The following is a 12728-nucleotide window of genomic DNA, read 5'->3' on the forward strand; positions in this document are numbered from 1 at the left end:
TTCTTCCTCCTCCTCCTCCTCCTCTTCCTCCTCCCTCTCTCTTTCTCTCTCTCTTCCTCCCTTTCTCTCCCTTTCCCTTTCTCTCCCCCTCCCTCCCTCCCTCCCTCCCTCCTTCCCTCCCTCCCTCCCTCTGTCTGTCTCTTCTCTTTCTTTTTTATGTTTTTTCTTTCTCTTTTTGATGAGTACATAATGTCCTTTTATATCTCCTGGTTAATTTTGGTTTGAAGTCTGTTTTTCATATATCAAAGTGACTCCATGTGTATACTTCTAGGGCACATGTTCTTGAAATATATTTCTTCATCCTTTTACTCTGCAGTGATCTCTATCATTAAGGTTGACTTAGGTTTCTTTGATGTAGCAGGATGGATTGTTTTTGAATCCATTGTATTAGCTTACGTCTTTTAATTGGGGAATTGAGAACATTGATTTTGAGACATGTAAATTATTAGTTTTTGTTGATTCTTATTATTTTGTTGCTATGGTGTGGATGAATTCTCTGTGTGCTTTACTTCTCTTTAGTTTCTGGTCAGAGATTATTTTCTGTGTTGTTTTCAGGGTGGTTGAGTTCCTTGTGTTGGACTTTCCTTCTGCTTCCCTTTGTAGTGTTGGATTTGATTTTTTTTTCAGTTTGCTTTTTCATGGAATATCTCATCTATTGTTATTTAATAGATTGTCTTCTATTGTAATTGAATGTTTTGCTAGTTATTTTAGTCTAGGCTATTATCTGTGCTCTTTTTGAATCTGTAGAATGTCATTCCAGGACCTTCTAGCTTTTAGTCTCCATTAAAAAATTAGGTTTCATTTTAGTAGGTTTACTTTGTCTTTTTCCCTTATAGAATTTAGTATTCTTTTTTGTTTGTTTGTTCTGTATGTTTAGATTTTCTTTCTCATTTTCTCAGAATGCTATTTGGTACTCCATATTTTGTTAATCAAAGAGACTTTACTGTCCTTATGTCTTGAATTTTTTCTATATTCCCAGTATTTCTAATGCTAACTTGATTATTCAAATTTAACTGTATGTAATATTTTATGGTGTACTAGCTATTTTCTTCTGTTATTATCAGATAGTACTCCCAAGTTTAATTTATCACTTGTAATTTTTGCATTTTTATATAATGTCAAGCATTATTCAATATCTAGAATATGCCTTTACTAAATACTTTGTAAAATTTTTTATGTGATTGAGGTTATTCTCACTCCCCTAGTACAAATAGAAAAATTATGCAGGGTGGACTTGGTAAGAAATGGGAAGAAGTCCTCATAGATAGAAAAAAGAAAAAAATTATACATAAAGAATTCTCTAGAGCTCTCTGCTCCCAGACCCCGTGGGAAAGAGTCCTCACCGCCTGGTCAGGTGGGCACTCCTGAGGCTGCAGAGCGGAAGAGACCACCAACACTGCCCACCCCTGCCCACATCCCTGGCCCAAGAGGAAACTGTATAAGGCCTCTAGGCTCCCGTGGGGGAGGGCCCAGGAGCGGCTGGACCCCGGCCTGAGATACCGCCGGAACCTGAAGGAAACAGACTGGATAAACAGTTCTATGCACCCAAATCCCGTGGGAGGGAGAGCTAAACCTTCAGAGAAGCAGACAAGCCTGGGAAACCAAAAGAGACTGCTCTCTGCACACACATCTCGGACGCCAGAGGAAAACACCAAAGGCCATCTGGAACCCTGGTACACTGAAGCTCCCAGAAGGGGCGGCGCAGGTCTTCCTGGTTGCTGCCACCACAGAGAGCCCATGGGCAGCACCCCACAAGCGAACTTGAGCCTCGGGACCACAGGTAAGACCAACTTGAATGCTGCAAGTGACCTTCCTGGTGAACTCAAGACACAGGCCCACAGGAACAGCTGAAGACCTGTACAGAGGAAAAACTACACGCACGAAAGCAGAACACTCTGTCCCCAAAGCTGGCTGAAAGAAAACAGTAAAACAGGTCTACCGCACTCCTGACACACAGGCTTATAGGACAGTGTAGCCACTGTCAGAAATAGCAGAACAAAGTAACACTAGAGATAATCTGATGGCGAGAGGCAAGCGCAGGAACTCAAGCAACAGAAACCAAGACTACATGGCATCATCAGAGCCCAATTCTCCCACCAAAACAAACATGGAATGTCCAAACACACCAGAAAAGCAAGATCTAGATTCAAAATCATATTTGATCATGATGCTGGAGGACTTCAAGAAAGACGTGAAGAACTCCCTTAGAGAAACACAGGAAAACATTAATAAACAAGTAGAAGCCTACAGAGAGGAATCACAAAAATGCCTGAAAGAATTCCAGGAAAACATAAATAAACAAGTAGAAGCCCATAGAGAGGAGACACAAAAATCCCTGAAAGAATATCAGGAAATCATAAATAAACAAGAAGAAGCCCGTAGAGAGGAGTCACAAAAGTCCCTGAAAGAATTCCAGGAAAACACAATCAAACAGTTGAAGGAATTAAAAATGGAAATAGAAGCAATCAAGAAAGAACACATGGAAACAACCCTGGATACAGAAAACCAAGAGACAAGGAGCTGTAATTACAAGCTTCACCAACAATATACAAGAGATGGAAGAGAGAATCTCAGGAGCAGAAGATTCCATAGAAATCATTGACTCAACTGTCAAATATAATGTAAAGCAGAAAAAGCTACTGGTCCAAACCATACAGGAAATCCAGGACTCAATGAGAAGATCAAACCTAAGGATAATAGGTATAGAAGAGAGTGAAGACTCCCAGCTCAAAGGACCAGTAAATATCTTCAACAAAATCATAGAAAAAACTTCCCTAACCTAAAAAAAGAGATACCCATAGGCATACAAGAAGCCTACAGAACTCCAAATAGATTGGACCAGAAAAGAAACACCTCATGTCACATAATAGTCAAAACACCAAATGCACAAAATAAAGAAAGAATATTAAAAGCAGTAAGGGAAAAAGGTCAAGTAACATATAAAGGCAGACCTATCAGAATCACACCAGACTTCTCGCCAGAAACTATGAAGGCCAGAAGATCCTGGACTGATGTCATACAGACCCTAAGAGAACACAAATGCCAGCCCAGGTTGCTATATCCTGCAAAACTCTCAATTAACATAGATGGAGAAACCAAGATATTCCATGACAAAACCAAATTTACACAATATCTTTCTACAAATCCAGCACTACAAAGGATAATAAATGGTAAAGCCCAAGGAGCCAATAAGGAGGCAAGCTATACCCTAGAAGAAGAAACAAAGTAATCGTCTTGGCAACAAAACAAAGAGAATGAAAGCACACAAACATAACCTCACATCCAAATATGAATATAACGGGAAGCAATAATCACTATTGCTTAATATCTCTCAACATCAATGGCCTCAACTCTCCAATAAAAAGACATAGATTAACAAACTGGATACGCAACGAGGACCCTGCATTCTGCTGCCTAGTTGAAACACACCTCAGAGACAAAGACAGACATTACCTCAGAGTGAAAGGCTGGAAAACAACTTCCCAAGCAAATGGTCAGAAGAAGCAAGCTGGAGTAGCCATTCTAATATCAAATAAAATCAATTTTCAACTAAAAGTCATCAAAAAAGATAAGGAAGGACACTTCATATTCATCAAAGGAAAAATCCACCAAGATGAACTCTCAATCCTAAATATCTATGCCCCAAATACAAGGGCATCTACATATGTAAAAGAAACCTTACTAAAGCTCAAAACACACATTGCACCTCACACAATAATAGTGGGAGATTTCAACACCCCAGTCTCATCAATGGACAGATCATGGAAACAGAAATTAAACAGAGATGTAGACAGACTAAGAGAAGTCATGAGGCAAATGGACTTAACAGATATTTATAGAACATTCTATCCTAAAGCAAAAGGAAATACCTTCTTCTCAGCTCCTCATGGTACTTTCTCCAAAATTGACCATATAATTGGTCAAAAAACGGTCCTCAACAGGTACAGAAAGATAGAAATAATCCCATGCGCGCTATCGGACCACCACCGCCTAAAACTGGTCTTCAATAACAATCAAGGAAGAATGCCCACATATACTTGGAAATTGAACAATGCTCTACTCAATGATAACCTGGTCAAGGAAGAAATAAAGAAAGAAATTAAAAACTTTTTAGAATTTAATGAAAATGAAGGTACAACATACCCAAACTTGTGGGACACAATGAAAGCTGTGCTAAGAGGAAAACTCATAGCGCTGAGTGCCTGCAGAAAGAAACAGGAAAGAGCATATGAAAGCAGCTTGACAGCACACCTAAAAGCTCTAGAACAAAAAGAAGCAAATACACCCAGGAGGAGTAGAAGGCAGGAAATAATTAAACTCAGAGCTGAAATCAACCAAGTAGAAACAAAAAAGACCATAGAAAGAATCAACAGAACCAAAAGTTGGTTCTTTGAGAAAATCAACAAGATAGATAAACCCTTAGCCAGACTAACGAGAGGACACAGAGAGTGCGTCCAAATTAACAAAATCAGAAATGAAAAGGGAGACATAACAACAGATTCAGAGGAAATTCAAAAAAACATCAGATCTTACTATAAAAACCTATATTCAACAAAACTTGAAAATCTTCAGGAAATGGACAATTTCCTAGACAGATACAAGGTACTGAAGTTAAATCAGGAACAGATAAACCAGTTAAACAACCCCATAAGTCCTAAGGAAATAGAAACAGTCATTAAAGGTCTCCCAATGAAAAAGAGCCCAGGTCCAGACGGGTTTAGTGCAGAATTCTATCAAACCTTCATAGAAGACCTCATACCAATATTATCCGAACTATTCTACAAAATTGAAACAGATGGAGCACTACCGAATTCCTTCTATGAAGCCACAATTACTCTTATACCTAAACCACACAAAGACACAACAAAGAAAGAGAACTTCAGACCAATTTCCCTTATGAATATCGACGCAAAAATACTCAACAAAATTCTGGCAAACCGAATCCAAGAGCACATCAAAACAATCATCCACCATGACCAAGTAGGCTTCATCCCAGGCTATCAGGGATGATTTAATATACGGAAAACCATCAACGTGATCCATTACATAAGCAAACGGAAAGAACAAAACCACATGATCATTTCATTAGATGCTGAGAAAGCATTTGACAAAATTCAACACCCCTTCATGTTAAAAGTCCTGGAAAGAATAGGAATTCAAGGCCCATACCTGAACATAGTAAAAGCCATATACAGAAAACCAGTTGCTAACATTAAACTAAATGGAGAGAATCTGGAAGCAATCCCACTAAAATCAGGGACTAGACAAGGCTGCCCACTCTCTCCCTACTTATTCAATATAGTTCTTGAAGTTCTAGCCAGAGCAATCAGACAAAAAAAGGAGGTCAAGGGGATACAGATCAGAAAAGAAGAAGTCAAAATATCACTATTTGCAGATGATATGATAGTATATATATGTGATCCCAAAAGTTCCACCAGAGAACTACTAAAGCTGAGAAACAACTTCGGCAAAGTGGCTGGGTATAAAATTAACTCAAATAAATCAGTTTCCTTCCTCTATACAAAAGAGAAACAAGCTGAGAAAGAAATTAGGGAAACGACACTCTTCATAATAGACCTAAATAATATAAAGTACCTGGGTGTGACTTTAACAAAGCAAGTAAAAGATCTGTACAATAAGAACTTCAAGACACTGAAGAAGGAAATTGAAGAAGACCTCAGAAAATGGAAAGATCCCCCAATCTCATGGATTGGCAGGATTAATATAGTAAAAATGGCCATTTTACCAAAAGCGATCTACAGATTCAATGCAATCCCCATCAAAATACCAATCCAATTCTTCAAAGAGTTAGACAGAACAATTTGCAAATTCATCTGGAATAACAAAAAACCCAGGATAGCTAAAGCTATCTTCAAGAATAAAAGGACTTCAGGGGGAATCACTATCCCTGAACTCAAGCAGTATTACAGAGCAATAGTGATAAAAACTACATGGTATTGGTACAGAGACAGACAGATAGACCAATGGAATAGAATTGAAGACCCAGAAATGAACCCACACACCTATGGTCACTTGATTTTTGACAAAGGAGCCAAAACCATCAAATGGAAAAAAGATAGCATTTTCAGCAAATGGTGCTGGTTCAACTGGAGGTCAACATGTAGAAGAATGAAGATCGATCCATGCTTATCACCCTGTACAAAGCTTAAGTCCAAGTGGATCAAGGACATCCACATCAAACCAGACACACTCAAACTAATAGAGGAAAAACTAGGGAAGCATCTGGAACACATGGGCACTGGAAAAAATTTCCTAAACAAAACACCAATGGCTTAAGCTCTAAGATCAAGAATCGACAAATGGGATCTCATAAAACTGCAAAGCTTCTGTAAGGCAAAGGACACGGTGGTTAATACAAAACGGCAACCAACAGATTGGGAAAAGATCTTTACCAATCCTACAACAGATAGAGGCCTTATATCCAAAATATACAAAGAACTCAAGAAGTTAGACCGCAGGGAAACAAATAACCCTATTAAAAAATGGGGTTCAGACCTAAACAAAGAATTCACAGCTGAGGAATGCCGAATGGCTGAGAAACACCTAAAGAAATGTTCAACATCTTTAGTCATAAGGGAAATGCAAATCAAAACAACCCTGAGATTTCACCTCACACCAGTGAGAATGGCTAAGATCAAAAACTCAGGTGACAGCAGATGCTGGCCAGGATGTGGAGAAAGAGGAACACTCCTCCATTGTTGGTGGGATTGCAAACTGGTACAACCATTCTGGAAATCAGTCTGGAGGATCCTCAGAAAATTGGACATTGAACTGCCTGAGGATCCAGCTATACCTCTCTTGGGCATATACCCAAAGATGCCCCAACATATAAAAAAGACACGTGCTCCACTATGTTCATTGCAGCCTCATTTATAATAGCCAGAAGCTGGAAAGAACCCAGATGCCCTTCAACAGAGGAATGGATACAGAAAATGTGATACATCTACACAATGGAATATTACTCAGCTATCAAAAACAACGACTTTATGAAATTCGTAGGCAAATGGTTGGAACTGGAAAATATCATCCTGAGTGAGCTAACCCAATCACAGAAAGACATACATAGTATGCACTCACTGATAAGTGGCTATTAGCCCAAATGCTTGAATTACCCTAGATGCCTAGAACAAATGAAACTCAAGACGGATGATCAAAATGTGAATGCTTCACTCCTTCTTTAAAAGGGGAACAAGAATACCCTTGGCAGGGAAGAGAGAGGCAAAGATTAAAACAGAGACTGAAGGAACACCCATTCAGAGCCTGCCCCACATGTGCCCCATACATATACAGCCACCCAATTAGACAAGATGGATGAAGCAAAGAAGTGCAGACCGACAGGAGCCGGATGTAGATCGCTCCTGAGAGACACAGCCAGAAAACAGCAAACACAGAGGCGAATGCCAGCAGCAAACCACTGAACTGAGAATAGGACCCCCGTTGAAGGAATCAGAGAATGAACTGGAAGAGCTTGAAGGGGCTCGAGACCCCATATGTACAACACTGCCAAGCAACCAGAGCTTCCAGGGACTAAGCCACTACCTAAAGACCATACATGGACTGACCCTGGACTCTGACCTCATAGGTAGCAATGAATATCCTAGTAAGAGCACCAGTGGAAGGGGAAGCCCTGGGTCCTGCTAAGACTGAACCCCCAGTGAACTAGACTGGTGGGGGGAGGGCGGCAATGGGGGGAGGGTTGGGAGGAGAACACCCATAAGGAAGGGGAGGGGGGAGGGGAATATTTGCCCGGATACCGGGAAAGGGAATAACACTCGAAATGTATATAAGAAATACTCAAGTTAATAAAAAAAAAAAAAAAAAAGAATTCTCTAACAATCCCACATAGAGGGATTACAAAGACCAAAGAAAGGATTTTCTTCAAGGTCAACTTAGGGAATGAGTTTACTGTGGTTAGATGTATGAGTATAAGCAAATAAATCACCTAGTTTCTACTGATTTAGTTAAGGAAGAGCCTCAACACTAAGAAATTATGTATCAACCTGGGGACATATTGGGTATTATAAGAATCCAAGGAAATCATCAATACATTTATAGAACTATCTGAACTCCTGCAGGCATATTAAGCTTAATCTCACGAGGACCTCTTTCACATTATCAAAGTGCTTACTTGCCCCTGCCAGCAGGGACCCAGTAATTCAGGGTCTCGAAGAGAAGAAGGAGACCAAGTAACTGTTCTGTTGTCAAGGTCTCATTTAATGGGGTGAATGTTACAGCTTTTAAGGCTTTCAGGTAGGGGGAGTGTCCTTTGTGAAACACAAAGGATGGAGGGAGGAGGGCATTCCAGTAGTGATAGCAGAAGGTGAAGAGGTCATGTGATGGAGACGCTGGAGTCTGGTGTTTGCTCAGGTTGACACATCCTGTGAATGCTATCTCTCTGTGCTGTAAATTCATGGGAGAGGTTTTTGTGCAACAATCTCAAGACTTTATGGCAGTCATTTCAAGGTTGAATCTCTGTGGCCACGCAGCCAAGAGTCACATAGCCACTTTGAGCCATAGTCACAAAGAGGCCAGGCCCAAATCCAATACGGCTCCCTATACTTACTCAAGGGACAGATGTTCAAATCTAGCCATAGGAATCAATTATACTTCACCCAACCCCTCCTATGTCCCAACTTTTTTTTTTTTTTGGTTCTTTTTTTTTCAGAGCTGGGGACCGAACCCAGGGCCTTGTGCTTCCTAGGCAAGTGCTCTACCATTGAGCTAAATCCCCAACCCCTTATGTCCCAACTTTTTCTGTGTTTTGTTCTGTCATAGTCCCAGAGCTTTGGAAAATATAATACAGTTTTATGTTTCATTTTAGTTTTGTTCTTCACTTAGTTATGAATTTTGGATTTTGTCTTTGCTTCCTTGCTCATTGTGATAAAATACACTGACAAAAGCAATTTAAGGGAGAATAAGTTTACTCGGGAACACTATACAAGGTAAAACCCATCTTATCCAAAGAACCAAAGCTGCAGAAGATTATTGCAGTTAAACACACTTCATCCACAGTCAGTGAGCAGAAAACAATAAATGTAGTCACTTTATCAATTTGTGTTGTCTATTGACTCAATCCAGGATTCTATTGACAAGAATGGTAGTTCCCACAGTTAAGTTGTGCCTTTCCACATAGAGTAAAAATTCTATATAACTATTTGTAAACATGTGCGTGGAACCATCTTTACTTGATCTAGATTTTATTGTTGACAAACAATACTAAATGAATGTAATTGACACTTATTCCAAGCAATTTAATCAGACATTAGTCTCCACATTAATTACCATTTAACTAAAAACGAACTTTCCATCCACTGTATCTGATAACACTAGTAATGCGTGAGTATATATAAAAATGGAGAGATGGTAATTTCACAAGCATACTCTATTTAACAAAATGACAGTAATGTATTAAACATTAGAGCCTGTTACCTTCTCACACATTACATTCTGACATGGGTGATAGTATTGACACTATTACATTATTATTGCATATATAGTTTGATTTGCTATTATCATCAGAAGTAGGATTCATAGCTCATCATAAGTTTGGGTGATAATTCTCCCTCATCAATCTATATAACACTTTCTGGCATTATGATTGTGAGCCACTTGTTATCTTTTTTGTTTTATTTATTTATTTTTGTTTGTTTGTTTTTGCTTTCAGGAGGGGGTGAACTTAGGCTTATAAGTAACAGAAGTACACATTGCTATAAAACTGAAGTACTAGGGGTTGGGGATTTAGCTCAGTGGTAGCACAATTGCCTAGCAAGCGCAAGGCCCTGGGTTCGGTCCCTAGCTCTGAAAAAAAAATTAAAAAAAAAACTGAAGTACTTAAAATATTATGATCCAAACAAGTCAAAATCAAATGGAAAACTTCAAATTCGAAAAAATAAAAAAGTGTGCCTGTAGTATCACCCAATGAGAAAAACATTGGAAATAGAAGCAGGAAAGGGGAATAAATAGTTTTAAAAACAAATGATTTTAGTGAGAAAACTGTTGGTCTTTATTAACAATGAAAGCTAAACCTCTGGGGTTTTTTTCTTATTAAATAAGACAACTGTAAAATACAATAGTGATTTCTCAACTTTAGCAGAAGAATAAATCAGAAGAAACTTTTGTCAAATTGTCTTCTAATAGTTGCCATTTTCTATGCCATCATTTTATCACTCCGGGAAATTCAAGCGAAGGAAGGTAGTGTACATGTAAGAAAGACTTTCTCATCAAGCCTTTTTAACAGTACAAATGAAAACTATTAGAAACCAACAATTTTCTGCCTAATCTAAATGAAGAAATAAAACAACTCCTTTTTTTTAACATGGAAGAAAATATAAAAACCTTTTTTCCAAAATACACAAATATGACAAGATACTTGCCTAGTTGGTTCTTTGGGAAGGTTGGAGGAGCTATAAGTCTGCCCAGGAATATGCAACTTTCCCCAGGTAAAGAGGGTGTAGTTCCTAGACAAGATCAGAGAAGGGGAATTCCTGATGGTATAGAGAGCCCTTCATTTTGTGCTGAGCTCAGATGAGCTAGTTGGTCATGGCAAACTACAAACTTAATTAGCAGGGTTTTGCTAGGAACCAATATTTATTTAAATTTTATAAGCTTTGTTGAAAGATAAATATTCATCATTATTAAATTCATTATTTCCTTAGATTACTGCCTGCATTTGATTCCCAACATGCTAGAATTATCATCTAGAGTTCTGGATTATATATTCCTTAACACAGAGATATATAAAGATTAGTTTGGAAAGGGATGTATTCCTTATCATCTCTTAAAACTTATCTCTTTATAATTGAGTCATACAGAAATAAGTTGTATGAGAAAAGACAGAATCATCTGAAATCTTCAAAAAGGTTTCTAAGAAAGAACAAAGTAAAATGTAGAGAGCAGAATAGTGCTGTTTGCTCACATGTCAATCTATTAATAAAGATACCCAGCTCTTGTAATGGATTGATGATAGTATATCCCTGCCAACGCATCATCTCTACCGTTCTTAGCACTGTAAGTCAGTAAGCTTCTGATCATTCTACATAAGAGTTGTTTAATAAACAGTAGAAAAGCCATTAAAAAGCTCACTAATTCTCTTAAAGTGATTACATTCATGAATTATATCTGCACATAAATGTTGAGCAAAGTGTTAGCTTAAATAATAATAATGAAAAGAGTAACATAAAAATGACCTTATTATTTATAAATAAATATTTAACTGGGACATGTTTTACAGAATGTAATTTAAAGCAATCAAACATTTTTGAATGTTTTATAAATACAGAAGTTAAAAAAAGTAAAGAAACCAGAAATAGCACTAATTACATTTAGAACTCCAGAATTAGATCTTAGAACAATGTCATCAAATTAGTATGATATAGTTGAATTTTTAGCACAGATGAATGGAAACTGAAAATATTTGTAAACATTTAATTATATTTTGGCCTCACTTTGTTGGGAAAATTAGAAATATAAGTTTAATAAATCATGTAGTGTCCTAGTTCTCAGCAGTCAAAATGTTTAAAGACAATTATTCTAAGATGCAATTATATAGGTGATTTATACATTGAGTTTTTCAAATATAAATGGTATTTCTTACTCCATATCAGTCAGATATTTGGAAAAAAAGGTCATACTAAAAGTTGATTGCTTATTAAATTCTTTATAATGTCAGTTACAGCAAGATTTCTTAGGTAATTTCTGCATTCCAGCACATAAGATTCTGGTATTCAGTTTCACTCTACAATGAAACACAAAAAAATGTATGTTCATAAACTCTCTTTTGGACAAGAATGTGGTATTTTTTCAGCAAGTACAGATAACTTAAAAACATAAATGTGAAAAACATCAACACAATATATAATATACTTTGTTTTGACATAGTTGTATACTTAATTCTATGTATACATGCATTATAGTAGCACACACATATAAACTTATCTATATTATATAATACAAGCTTATATTTTATATATATGTATACATATACATATATACATATGTATATTTATATATATATTAAATTATATACCCCCATATAGGTATTCCCCCATCCATCCCCGGTAATGTCCCCCTCATATTCTCTTGCACTGAGGCTCCAACCTGGCAGGAGTAAGGGCTTCCCCTTCCCCTGGTGTCCCAACAAGGCTATTCTCTGCTACATATGCAGTTGGAGCCCTGGGTCAGTCCATGTATAGTCTTTCAGTAGTGGTTTAGTCTGTGGAAGCTCTGATCGGTTGGCATTGTTGTTCTTATGGGATTACAAGCTCCTTTAACTCTTTCAATCCTTCCTCTAATTCTCCCCAAGGGGGCCCTGTTCTTAGTTCAGTGGTTTGCTTCTAGCATTGACTTCTCTATTGGCCATGCTCTGTATGTGTCTCTCAGGAGAGATCTATATCTGGTCACTTTCAGTATGCATTTTTTAGCTTCATCAATCTTATCTAGTTTTGGTGGCTGTATATACATGTATATACATCTGGGGCAGTTTCTGAGTGGCCATTCCTTAAAGCACTGCTCGAAACTTTGATTCCATATCGCCTCCTATGGATATTTTTTCCCTATTTAAGAAGGAGAGGGAGTATCCGCATTTTGGTCATCCTTATTCTTGGGTTTCCTATGGTCTGTGAATTGCATCTTGGGTAACTGGAGCTTTTGGGGTAATATCCACTTATCAATGAGTTCATACCAACTGTGTTTTTCTGTGATAAAGTTAA

The sequence above is a fragment of the Rattus norvegicus genome, chromosome 6 (assembly GCF_036323735.1).
Source record: "Rattus norvegicus strain BN/NHsdMcwi chromosome 6, GRCr8, whole genome shotgun sequence".
NCBI classification, from domain to species: domain Eukaryota; kingdom Metazoa; phylum Chordata; class Mammalia; order Rodentia; family Muridae; genus Rattus; species Rattus norvegicus.